Source organism: Gobio gobio (assembly GCF_949357685.1).
Source record: "Gobio gobio genome assembly, chromosome: 2".
NCBI lineage: Eukaryota > Metazoa > Chordata > Actinopteri > Cypriniformes > Gobionidae > Gobio > Gobio gobio.
This window is the reverse complement of record NC_137098.1, coordinates 56,413,248-56,425,983: the sequence shown is the minus strand read 5'-3', so window position 1 is coordinate 56,425,983 and position 12,736 is coordinate 56,413,248.

Here is a 12,736-nt window from a genome sequence, read left to right as displayed (position 1 = left end):
AATTTAAGGATACACAGAGTACTTACCAACACGATCATCATTTCTGAGAGAAATAGTAAAGGTGAATGCATATACAAACAAGTTCTCCGTTTAGGATTAGAACAAACTCAACCCAAGCGCCTTGATGACGTGGATGATTACGCTACTGTTTATCATCTGTCCATCATCGTCTAAAGCCCGCCCTGACAATTTCATTGGTCCGAACAGTTTATGTTCGGGCATAATTACTTCTCTACCGATCAAGTCCAGACCGAACTGCCCGAGTTAAAATGTTGTGGGCGGGGCTAAGTTCGGCTGGCATCCAGGCTACAAATGTGTAGTTAAACTAACCAATCGGCATTCTAACCTAAATTCAAGGTCATGATAAAATGGAGTCAGATAAAGTAAATTGCAATTAAATTACTTTGCCCCGCTGAAAGACCGAACGCATAGAACCCTTCACCCGCTAATCGGAAGCCATCATTGGGACGATTGGGCGGGCCTTACAAAATAAATACAGCCTTAGAGAATTCGGTAACCCTACTTACAGCTTTTAAGGCATTAACATACAATATGAATACTTTTATATCTTTTCATAGATAATTGTAACCAACGTTAAAATGCATAATAATATTCACAGATTACTTATTACATCTGCAATTGATTGTTTGTCATGTTTTAATACATTATACTTTATTATAATGTACTATAACTGTGGTTACAATTATTCATGAGACCATTATAAGGTGCATTACAAGGCATAATTAATGCATTAAAATACTTTTATAATGCATTATACATAAAGTGTTACCAAGAATTCTTACAGACTTACAGACCATAAACTTTTGAATGAAAGGGTCTATCTATCTGTCTATCGATCGATCATATAGATATCTTTACTTTAAAATATCGATACATTAAGTAACACACACACAAAGCAATTTCAGATAGTATTGTATCACATCATATTGTATCATATCCAAATGTTTTCACTTATTATAAATATGACGTATTGTGGTCTAATCAACCTTCAAGTGTAGTGGTTGAAATAGTGCATTCTAGGAAAATGCTTTCAGGCAACAATTGCTTTACACCAGTTTCAGGTCCATAGGGAAGCTATTAGTGAACCATGTATCAACAAATGATGTGAGTGCCCTTAAACCAGCTAAATTACAGTGAGAACAGGGCTTCTTTGATCTGATCAAAGAAAAAGAGCAGACTGCAGACAAAATGAGATAAAAGCCAGAGGGAATAGCTCTTTTACTGGCTGCTAAAGATCAGGAAGAATCACAGGGCAAAGGACCAGGTCCAAAATGCGAACCCTGACACTGGGTCATGCAGATGTGCAGAAGCGGGACAGTACCGCCCAGACGGCAGCGTAAGAGGCGCTCTGGGTCTCCAGCAACCTACTTTACAGACGGGCCAGCAGAGGCTGGAGCCGTTTCATAGCCCTTCATGTCTGCACAGCACGACAAGAGGCTTATTTAGGCTAACTCGGGCCCCGGCGCGCTCCCCGAAGATCCAGCTGTCTGGTGCTGGCTGCTGGTGTCATCAACTCAGCACCTATATGAGGAACAGCATTTCTCCGTCATTAGGAGATGAAAAAAGAAAAACTAGAGCAACCAAAGGTTTTTTCCCGTTCATATTTGACAAAGACAAAGTGTACAGCTGCCTGCTATTTTTATTTTATTTTATTTATTCACCCTTTATTTGTCCTGACAGGTTATTGGGAACACGTTGCCTTTATAATAACAACCTGGCTAGCAATCTAAAACTCTCTCTGCAGTGATGAAATAGATGTAATTTGCCACATGCTTCGCCAGGGCCTGCTCGGTGAGAAACGTCTGACCCAATAAAGACAATCAGGATGAGCCAATCAAAGATTATGTAATACTGAGCTACGGAACCGTACAGTGGCCAAGACGATCCGGTTTTCCATTACAAGATACTTTCCATCAAAAGATGATCGTATTATAGCAAAGATCTTCATCTATTTTTAAAGCAAAATGTCCTGCTGGGATTTTTAACAGTCACAGGTCCATAGGATGATTTTATATGGGATCATTATTATAATTCCCAAACACTTCCCCCATTTGCCACTGGTCAAAAAACAAACAGTCCGGTCCCAAACACATCTAGTGTTAATCTTATCAATAAAACCACTGACAAAAATGTTGAAAGGCGGGACATAAAAGATGCATAATGACTTCACTTGAAAAATTTTGATTAAATACTGTTGATGTAAATATGATGAGGTATTTTTTTTTTTGAAAAATTAAGTGGAAAATTGCAAAATGAGCAAATAATGCAACCGCGTTGATAATTTGCCCTAAAAATATACACAAAATGTTGGTTAATGGTCACATCATGACATGTAAGCAAGCAATAATGCATGTTTCATTTATTTTGATTGTTTTAATGTAAATTTATTTTTATTTTTTTCTCAAAATTGTGAGATTTAACTCACAAACCCCCTGCGGTTCACACACAAACCTCAGTTTGGGAAATCATGAAGAATGAACAGCAAATTAGCTTTTAAAAGTATACAATTATATGCCAATCAAGTTTTCATGAACATTTTTTTAAAGACAATAAATATGACTAAAAAAGGATTGAGTCAGTGCTGTTGTGTCAAATTGCTCCAAAAAATATTATATATGTATATATTTAACCGGAGAAACATTTGACCTGAAATATTTCCTCTCTATGCAAGACCCAGAAAGACAGATTGTTAAAACTTGGTCTCAAAGATGAAGCATTGGGTCCAAAAGTGCATATATTAAAAACGATATCATTTTAATTCTTTACGAACCACAACACAAAAGGTGAAGCAAGTATATATAAACTTGCTCTCGAAATCTGTATCTGGTATAGCGCAACTATGCTAAGGTCATGGGTTCAACTCCCTGGAAACACAAACTCACAAATGTACACCATGAATTGAATAAACATATCGTCCAAACAGAGTAGAAATGGAATATAGTGGACTGACAGCTGTGTGAATGCAGTTATAGAGCAAAAGCACTGCTAGATTATGAGCTAGAGGCAACCTGCCAGCCATCTCTGTGTTCAGGGTCCCTGAAGAGGTCAGATGGGAGCCATGCTGTGGCCTCCTGTAGTCATGACATGCACAGCAAGAATATTCCTGCACAGAAACATGCCCAAACTTCTACCCTTCTACCAGTGTTGGAAAACTGACTTAAGACCTGTTCACACCAAGGACAATATAACGATAAAGTTCTAGAAATCGTTTTAAATATTAAAGAATAGCAGAATACACACCACAACTATGATAACAGCACAGAGAAATACTATTGATGGAATCATGCTAGATTGGATTGAGATCTGGGCAATTTGGAGGGAGCTTTATCCTGCCAAAAGAGGCCACAGCTAACAGGGAATACCGTTTCAATGAAAGGGTGTACACATGGTCTGCAACAATGCTTAGGTAGGTGGTATGTGTCAAAGTAACATCCACATGGATGGCAGGACCCAAAGTTCCCCAGCAGAACATTGCCCAAAGCATCACACAGCCTCCGCCGCCTTGCCTTCTTCCCATAGTGCATCCTGGTGCCATGTGTTCCCCAGGTAAGCCACGCACCCGGCCATTCACATGATGTAAAAGAAAACGTGATTCATCAGAACAGGCCTCCTTCTTCCATTGCTCCGCGGTCCAGTTCTGATGCTTACATACCCATTGTTGGTGCTTTGGGAGGTGGACAGGGGTCAGCAAAGGCACCCTGACTGGTCTGCGGCTATGCAGTCCCATACACAACAAACTGTGACAAACTGTGATGCACTGTGTATTCTGAAACCTTTCTATCAGAACCAGAATTAACTTCTTGAGCAATCTGAACCACAGTAGCTCGTCTGTTTGATCGGACCACACGGGCCAGCCTTCACTCCCTACGTGCATCAATGAGCCTTGGCCGCCCATGACCCTGTCGCCGGTTCACCACTGTTCCTTCCTTGCAGCACTTTTGATAGATACTGACCACTGCAGACCGGGAACACCCCACAAGAGCTGCAGTTTTGAAGATGCTCTGACCCAGTCGTATAGCCATCACAATTTGGCCCTTGTCAAACTCGCTCAAATCCTTACGCTTGCCCAAATCTGAGGATTTTTTTTTTAACTTCAAAATATTTGTGTTCCGCAAAAGAAAGAAAGTCATACAGGTTTGGAACACAATTTTTGGGTGAACTATCCCTTATAGTATAAACAGTAGTGCCGATTGATCAATTTCAACGATATATATATTCTGACATTACGCTGCAGTCCTAATGTCCTTATAGCAATGATGTTTTTGACTCGCTAAAGCTAATGTTTCTAGCTTTCAGACAAACAAATGAAGTATCTTGAACTTCTTTTCATTAGTATCTGCTGGCCTCCCAGAGGGACTTTTCATTTGCTCAGTAGTTCTTAATTATGTTCGACTTTTGACTATCAAATTCGTCTCAGAAGTTTTTCATAATGTTTCAGTAAGAGTACAGAGGAATCAAATAAATTAAATATTTGGTCTTGGAAGAATTTAATGAGAAATGTTTGAGTTGAAATGTATTTGATAACGGACTTTGATATCTTGAAATATCAGTTTAAAATTTCTTCTGAAACACTTGCGATCTATTCTTCACTACAACCCGTCACAATAAAAGTTTGACTTTACTTGAAGAAATTATGACAGAAAAATAATGCTTTGTACAGTATATGTGATTCAAAAAGTAATAACAGCAATATTAATAATACAATTCATTAAAGCATTATTTTTAAGGAAAACCACACTATTGTGCAGCACTTTGTCAAAAATGGAAAGGAATGGTTCCATTTTCATTTAATTACATATTTAATTCAATCATAAATCACAGAATCCAGAAAAATTAAAACAGACAGACAATATTTAAAAAAAATAAAATTACACTAAGTTTTATGAATTCAATTGATTAGATGTGCTTTGTGATTTTTAAAATTAACATTAAAAAAGGAATATCCAAAACAATAATAAATTGAAATAGAATTTGAGGAAAAATAAACCATGATGTTTATTTACAATACTTTTCCTGTCTTTATACATAAGCAAAACTTGATACATTTGATACCAAATTATATCAGTTTCTCCACATAGCATTTTACACTTGGCTGCCTTATTCATGCGCTTGTGACGGTCTATGCTTCAGAGCTGCCTGTTCATTCAGACAATGTAAGCTAATCAAACACAGCCCAGCATCCCAGTGTGACTTACAGGCGGCTTTATCAGAGCGGTTTCATCAGAGCAAGTGGCCGGGAGGCTCCATCGTTTACATGTGTGTTCAATGAGGCCTGTAACTGGTTCCCTCGAGGTTCTCACACCTTTTGACGAATCAATTTTCATGACTTTGTCATTATTCATTTATTTATTCATTTATTTTTAAGCCAGTAATGTATTTTAACTATTAACTTTGTCTGACGTTTTTCTCCAAATACAGCCACAACCGAGACAGTAGTTAATATACAGTACAGAGCAATAATTTGCACTCACAAATAATAATTTCTGGCTGATGAATATTTTAGACAGGCCCGGTTCAAATCACTGCGGGTGCTTCTGAAATGGGTGAGGGTGCTCTAGAATAATGTAGAAAGCACCACCATAACAAAAATAGCAATATAGAGTGAGAGATTTAATACTTCAATACTTTAACAAATAACTAATGTGCTACACAGGTGTCTTTGAATAGCCACCGGTGCTCATTGGATAAACTGGAGGTAAACATCAAATTATGTGGGCAAAATATTCCAAGGTACTCACGTGATAAAGTAAACAGCCTTTAATGAACTGGGCTACCAGTATAAGTAGATCTGTAGATAACTGGAACAGCATTTCAAAAATATTTTGATATGAAATCTTGAATATTTTTCTATTAATCTCTTTGTCTGCAATTCCAGTGCTCAATGCACATCATATTTTTGTCCTGTGCTATGGTTATCAATATGTAAATCATTGCAATTTTGAGTGAATTCTTCATTTATACAACGATCAGGAATAACATTATGACCACAGGTCTATTATGGTCTATAATGTGTCACGGACCAGTCAGGATGCCCATGCTGACCCCTGTCCACCACTGAAAGCGCCAACAGTGGGCACGTGAGCATCAGAACTGGACCACGGAGCAATGGAAGAAGGTGGCCTGGTCTGATGAATCACGTTTTCTTTTACATCATTCATCAAATTTTATTCAAAAATTGTATTTAAATTCTGAATGGATTATATATAAAGTGTGCAAAAAGCATTCTCTTCACTAAAAAGCTGTCACTCAAATCAGCTCATCGCAATCTCACAAAGTTATAACCAAGCACAAAAAAAAAACAGTCTACACAATGAAGCTCTTATTTACATTGTGTCTACACTTCATTTGTTATAATGAAAGGATTCATTAACTGAACAAACTATGGCGTTTTGAGCAGTGAGTGGATTCCAATTTAAACACTGCATTCAAAAAGTCAACAGATATGTCTGTGATTGGCATTGCTCAACGCTGCAAAAACACATTATAAATAGAAACATTTGACGTTCTCCAGAGCGCACACGCACCCAAATACGCTCTGGAGTGTTTGCCAAATCTGTTTCGCCAATATGTTATTATTACAGTATCAACTGAGGGTGCTCTTGCTTTCGTTTGAGGTAGAACCAGGCCTGATTCTGAGTATACTGGAAATCTCTGGCATGAAAAGGCATGGAAGTCACAATTATATAGTGATCAGTTCTTCTTCCTGATAGAAGCTTGGCCACCCCTCTGGCCAACACTGTAGCACAACCATTTTTACAGCATTAATAACTGACTTTTCTCTGTTCAAATAACTGCCACTGGCACAAAGACCAGCTGAACTAAATTGTCACTTCACCTGTTAATACGGAAAAAATAACAAGCCCAAAGATGCATATAGGTGGATATGGCAACACTGCAAGTCCGCACTTGGTGAAGCAGCTTTATGAGCATAGACAAATAAACAGTGATCAAACATGTCCATCAAGCGCATGTTTATATAGAAAAACAATGGAAAAGTTGCACAATAGAATTTATTGCAAAAAAATGAACAATTATATTGCATTATACATGCTTGCTCACAGTACATTATTAAAATATAGGTCTACACATTTTCTGTGATCGCACAAACAAATGCAGCATATGCATTTGTACTCTGTAAAGAAAACATAAATGAACAAGCGGTTGCATTTTAATAACTTTAATAACTGTTATTTTGCTGTGTTTACAAACAATTATTTGCCGTTTGATCAGTTATAGGCTTCTCAAGGAGCTCTACCGGTTTCACTTACGGTATTAATGGATGGCGTTTGTGTCGGAGAATCCTTGTCCATGGAAGAAAATTTATGCCATGCAAAAATTTATAAAATTACATAGGAACGATGATCCAGTTTTTAACCAGTGTTTGTTCAAATTTGTTTTATGTGTTCCATTCCACAATCATTTTAAGGTATTCCACACAGGCTACGATCACAGTTTGATGCATATAAAATGATTTTCTCTAGATTTTAAACAGGATATTTTTTTTTCTGTTTTTTTTTTTTTTAAGTTCTGGCTATGCCCCCGCAGCACAGTACACTGTAAACACCACTAATAAAAAAAATCTGTATGCCATTACACATTGAAGTTGCATAAAGCCAGCCAATCAGAACTGATCATGTCAGTCGGTGCTTGCTATGAGAATGTACCGACAATCTCCATACTAATCCACCAGCTAGACCAGCAACAAACCTGTTTTGTTTTTGTTTTTTGAAAGGAGGTAGAAAGCATCACATCTTTAGAAGTAGAGGAAGGGTATGGGAATATCGGGAGGAAAGGTGAGGAGCTAGAGAGAGTAGTTAAAACAGATAGATGCAGGATGGAAGAGAAGATGAAAAGGCCTGAAGTTAAGAAAGTAAGTGCTGTTCAGAATGGAGGAGGGTGGGAAGGTCAGCTGGGAGTGGAGGATGAAGAGGACGAGGGGATGAAAGAGAAAGAGAGTGAATTAGGAGCAGGAGGCATGTGGGTAGAGGACACACAGGAGTGAGCGAGAGATGGCAGCTCATGAAGGAGTATGACAGATGAGACTCTGAGTGCCACTTGAGTGACAGAATACAGAATGAGAATGAAGGAGGAATGAAGGATGGAGGAAATAAATTAGAGGGAAAGTAAAGCCTGATGCCTTCAGTCTGCTGTATGCTGGAAACACTAGCTTCTGAAGAATATAATGTGTGTTTGTGGTTTATATGTCTTTCTGCAGTTTGGTGTGCTCATTTGAGGCCTGATATACTCACAGCGAAGTTCTTTTTCGTTCTTCGCTTAGTTTGAAAGTTAGCGAAAATCCGACACCCCTACACAGCGAAGAGCAGAGTTTAGATGAATATGTAAATATGTGCTAAGCACTTTCCTCTCAATAACAAAATAAACACAACAAAACTTGAGAAAACAGCAAGAATTTTTTTTTTATCACAGCAACGATATGTTTGCACAAGTGGCATCATGTTAATTCATATAGCACTTTATACAACGGATTGCTCAAATCAAGCAGCTTTACTGTATTAAACATGAAAAACAGTGTCAGTGTCTCGTTTCATCAGAAGTACAACTCTCCAGTGTGTTAATGTTTTCACTTGCGGACGTCTGATCTCAACGGACTCAACAGAAGAAATTAAGCGGAAAAGTTTTCCACGTCAAAGAAAGGCGGAGCCTCTGTGCACCTCCTCCATAACGTAATCGCCATGGACCAATGGTAGATTTGAGATTTCTCGTTGAGGTGATATCACCATGATATATTGTGAGGGTGAACTTAGCATAGAATATGCCACAGCTACGTTTACATTACATTACAACCGTCATTTTGCATTTTTTTGTTTTTTGAAATAAAAACCATTTCAGCACCGCTGCTTCCTATACACAGAGTATGTGCAATCGTGAATACCAATGCGAAAGTAAAACGCAAGCTGATGTGCGTAAATTAGGCTAGCAATATCAAAGCTATCTTAGGCTGGACTGTGTAGTTGTTACCACCTCTTAGCCCTGGTCTCTGTTTTGGTATCTTTTTGCACTTTGAATATTGAGGGAATACTTTGATTATGGTTGCACTTATTGTTTGCACTTAAAAGAACACGTCGACTTTTTGGGACTTTAGTAGAGGTTGACCGATTCATTGGTTTTGCCGGCACCGATAGCTGATTGGTGGAACAATCGGTTATCGGCAAAAATCCACACCGATAGTTTTTCCGCGTTGCGTCCGCTGCTGGAGCGGCTGAGAAGGGTGCGCTGTCATTACACAGTACAAGAGCTCAGAAAAGGGTCTGCTGGCATTATATAGCACGAGAGCGGCCTCTAGAGGCAAAATAAAAACTCACTGACGCCTTGTGTCGCGCGGCGCTGCACAGAGAGTGCTGACACATCAGATGCACGTTTAAAACACGACAGCGAAACGGTATGAATACAGAACACTACAGTATTTGCTTCCAAATCATTATAAAGTAATTAATTTCTTGACTAGATGCTGCATTAACAGGTAAATAACAGCAGTGTGTATGTCTGTCATCGAGGCTGAGAGGACGCTAACATTAGGAGTACCTCAAGCAGTTAAAACAATGTGATAAAAACACACGCAAGCCAGACCCAAATGTTGTATATAAAATGAGTGATGTGAGAACGCAAACTGTATCGTCATGCTGCCGACAGAAACATAAACAAAGCAGAAAGGCATTCGTTTTTTATTAGATAATCGCCTTCTAAAAAAGCAGACTGTTTGGATTTGTATGAAATGATCAAGGTACATTTGTATTGCTCATATTAATACATAGTGTAAAAATGTGTAACCTATGAAATGTACATGCATGTTTCTAGGTTATAGAGGTAAAGAAACAAATTTGACCTGTAATAGCTTAATGTTTAAATTATTTTCTGAAGAATTTGTTCTGTTAGAACTTCTCATTTTAATATTCATATTTATATGTTTGTAATTTAACACATTTTCATGGATCAGTGCTGTTTTTATTTTTATTTCTTGTTATAAAGTTCAGCACTGTTTTACTTATGTTTTTTTATCCCTTATCCATTTTTAAAAACCATCGGTCGATTAATCGGTTATCGGTTATTAATTATCGGTATCGGTAAAATCCACTATCGGTCGACCTCTAGACTTTAGCTTATTCACTGTATCCCCCAGAGTTAGATAAGTCCATACATATCATTTTCATCTCCGTGCGTGGATTAACGCACCCACCGCTAGCCTAGTTTAGCACAAAGACTGGAGGTAATCAAGGAACTTTGCTGCCGTGCCATGGGTGCAGCAGGCGCAATGATATTAGCCTACACAGTGCCTGAAAATATGCTAACTTCCGTCAACATAACTAACGTGACAACCTGCTTGCACAGAGGGTGTGCTGGGGACTATTTTCAGGCACTTCGTAATATTATTGCGCCGCTGCACCCATTGTATGGCTGCAAAGTTCCTTGATTACCTCCAGTCTTTGTGCTAAGCTAGGCTAGCGGTGGGTGTGTCAGACAGAGTTATGGCACGCACGGAGATGAGAATGGTATGTATGGGCTTATCTAACTCTGGGGGATACGGTGAATAAGCTAAAGTCCCAAAAAGTCGGCGTCTTCCTTTAATGAGACGAAGAAAAATTAACTATGTTATTTATTTTTGTTATTTATATATTCTGTTCAATTTGTGGAAAGGAGTTCAATTAGGAGGTTACACACAGCCTCGATCAGAAGTTCTGGAAGCTCATAATTCATGTCTGAAGAGACTCATGTGAAATCATACAGGAGAGAAGCCAGTCAGTTGAGTTTGTGGCAAAACCTTTTACAGTGCTTGTATATTGTTGCCTTTCAATGCATATAATTCATACTCAGAAAGCAGAACTGAAATGACAATCATTACAAGATACAAGAAAACATTTCAAAATTCACCTGCAGACTATTTTCCCAGTCATGAATTTTGTCATTGAGGATTTCTTAAAAAATACTGTGCAAAAATCTTGTCTCGTCTCGTTCTCGTGAACCCAATCTCAAGTCTTGTCTTGTCTTGTGAGCTAAGTACCTCGTCACACCCCTAGCTAGTAAAACATCAAATAAATGATACGATCAAATTAATATCATGTAATTATATCTCAAATTAATTTATAGCTACAATTATAGCTAATTATAGCTTAAAACCTTCCCCCCCCTACACTTAAATCTTACCCTAAACTTACTAGTTCCATAAAAATAACATTTACTGTAGAGTGTCATAAGTAAAAAACTTTAAAAACAAATAAAAAAAACAGGATGACTACGCCATCTGTTGATATGTTATACGATCTGTATGCCTTATGGCGATAGTGAAGCTTAAAAAGCAAGGAAAGTGAAGTAGGGGAAGAGCAGTACTAGTGACAACATCTTTGAGCTTTTTCTCCTTCTTTTTAAAATTGGAAAAGCCAATCTATGCACGGTTTCATTTTATTGTTTGCATTTAGCATTGTTTTTTCTGTGCCGTCAGAACCCAATCACAACAGACCAGTTAAGAACCATTGATTTAAAATATACTAAGAAAAGCAATCAGTTCTGACATTTTCCCATATTCATATAATGGCTAGTGGCTCAATTATAACAGATGAAGCGGGACATTCCTGTAAATTGAGGAAATAACACCAGCAATGCTGTATTCAGAGAATCTGAGCCTGTCACGAGCAGTTTAAGAGATGTCGTGATGATGCATTGCATTTTGAATTTGAGGACACATCCTTTCAACTGATTCGAATTGAATGAGACAGACTGGAATGTTTACAAATGCCATTTCTCAGTTGGCTCGAATGGCTGTTGAGAGGAAGATACCGCTCGTTTATCACCGCTGCAGCTGAAGGAACGACTCAAAACAAAGCACATCCCTGAGACGGGCAACTCGATAGGTGCCGTAAAGATGGTTGTTGGCTGTTTGTCAGCGATATCCCAACCTATCCCACCGATCACGGTGACTGCTGAAAAAATCGGTGTTTTCAGGGCTTTAAGTCACATCTGCTCCCTCACGAGAACCGCGAACAATTCTAAAGCGTGCGTTGACAGATCGTTTAGTGAACACATGAGCCCACATCTGTCTCATAAGCTTCAGCAAAACCAAAAACAATCTCCCCGAGGGTGTGAGAGTGTGACCACTAGATGTTAAATTGTCTGTAGAAAATGTGAATGGTGCTCGCCTGTGCAAAGCTCACCGCCAAGATGCCAGAGCATCAAAGGTGTTTTGAGTGGTTGTTAGCATGTTGCTGTGAGGTTGCTAAAGTGTTCTGAATGGTTGCTAAGTGGAAAGGCAATCGGATGTAGCAGTTGTACATACAACAAATGGGGGGGAAATGCAGAAAATGTGTATTAGTGTCAGTTATTAGAACGCTTGTCCATCTGACAGGAGTGATGCGAGTAATGCGACAGGAGAAATTTGAGCTTTAATAAAATCACAAGCAAAATGTAATGCTGATAAATAAATTAATACAAAATTATAACAGATATACATTTCAAATAGTAATAGTACTTCACAGAGTAATTGTGTTTCAAGGTTTTTGACCTAATTGAAATTAAATGCTACATTGGTGACCAGAAACATACACATACACCGATCCGGCATAACATTATGCCCGGCGAAGTGAATCACACTGATAATCTCTTCATCACGGCACCTGTTAGTGGGTGGGATATATTAGGCCGCAAGTTAACATTTTGACCCCAAAGTTGATGTGTTAGAAGCAGGAAATATAGGCAAGCACGAGGA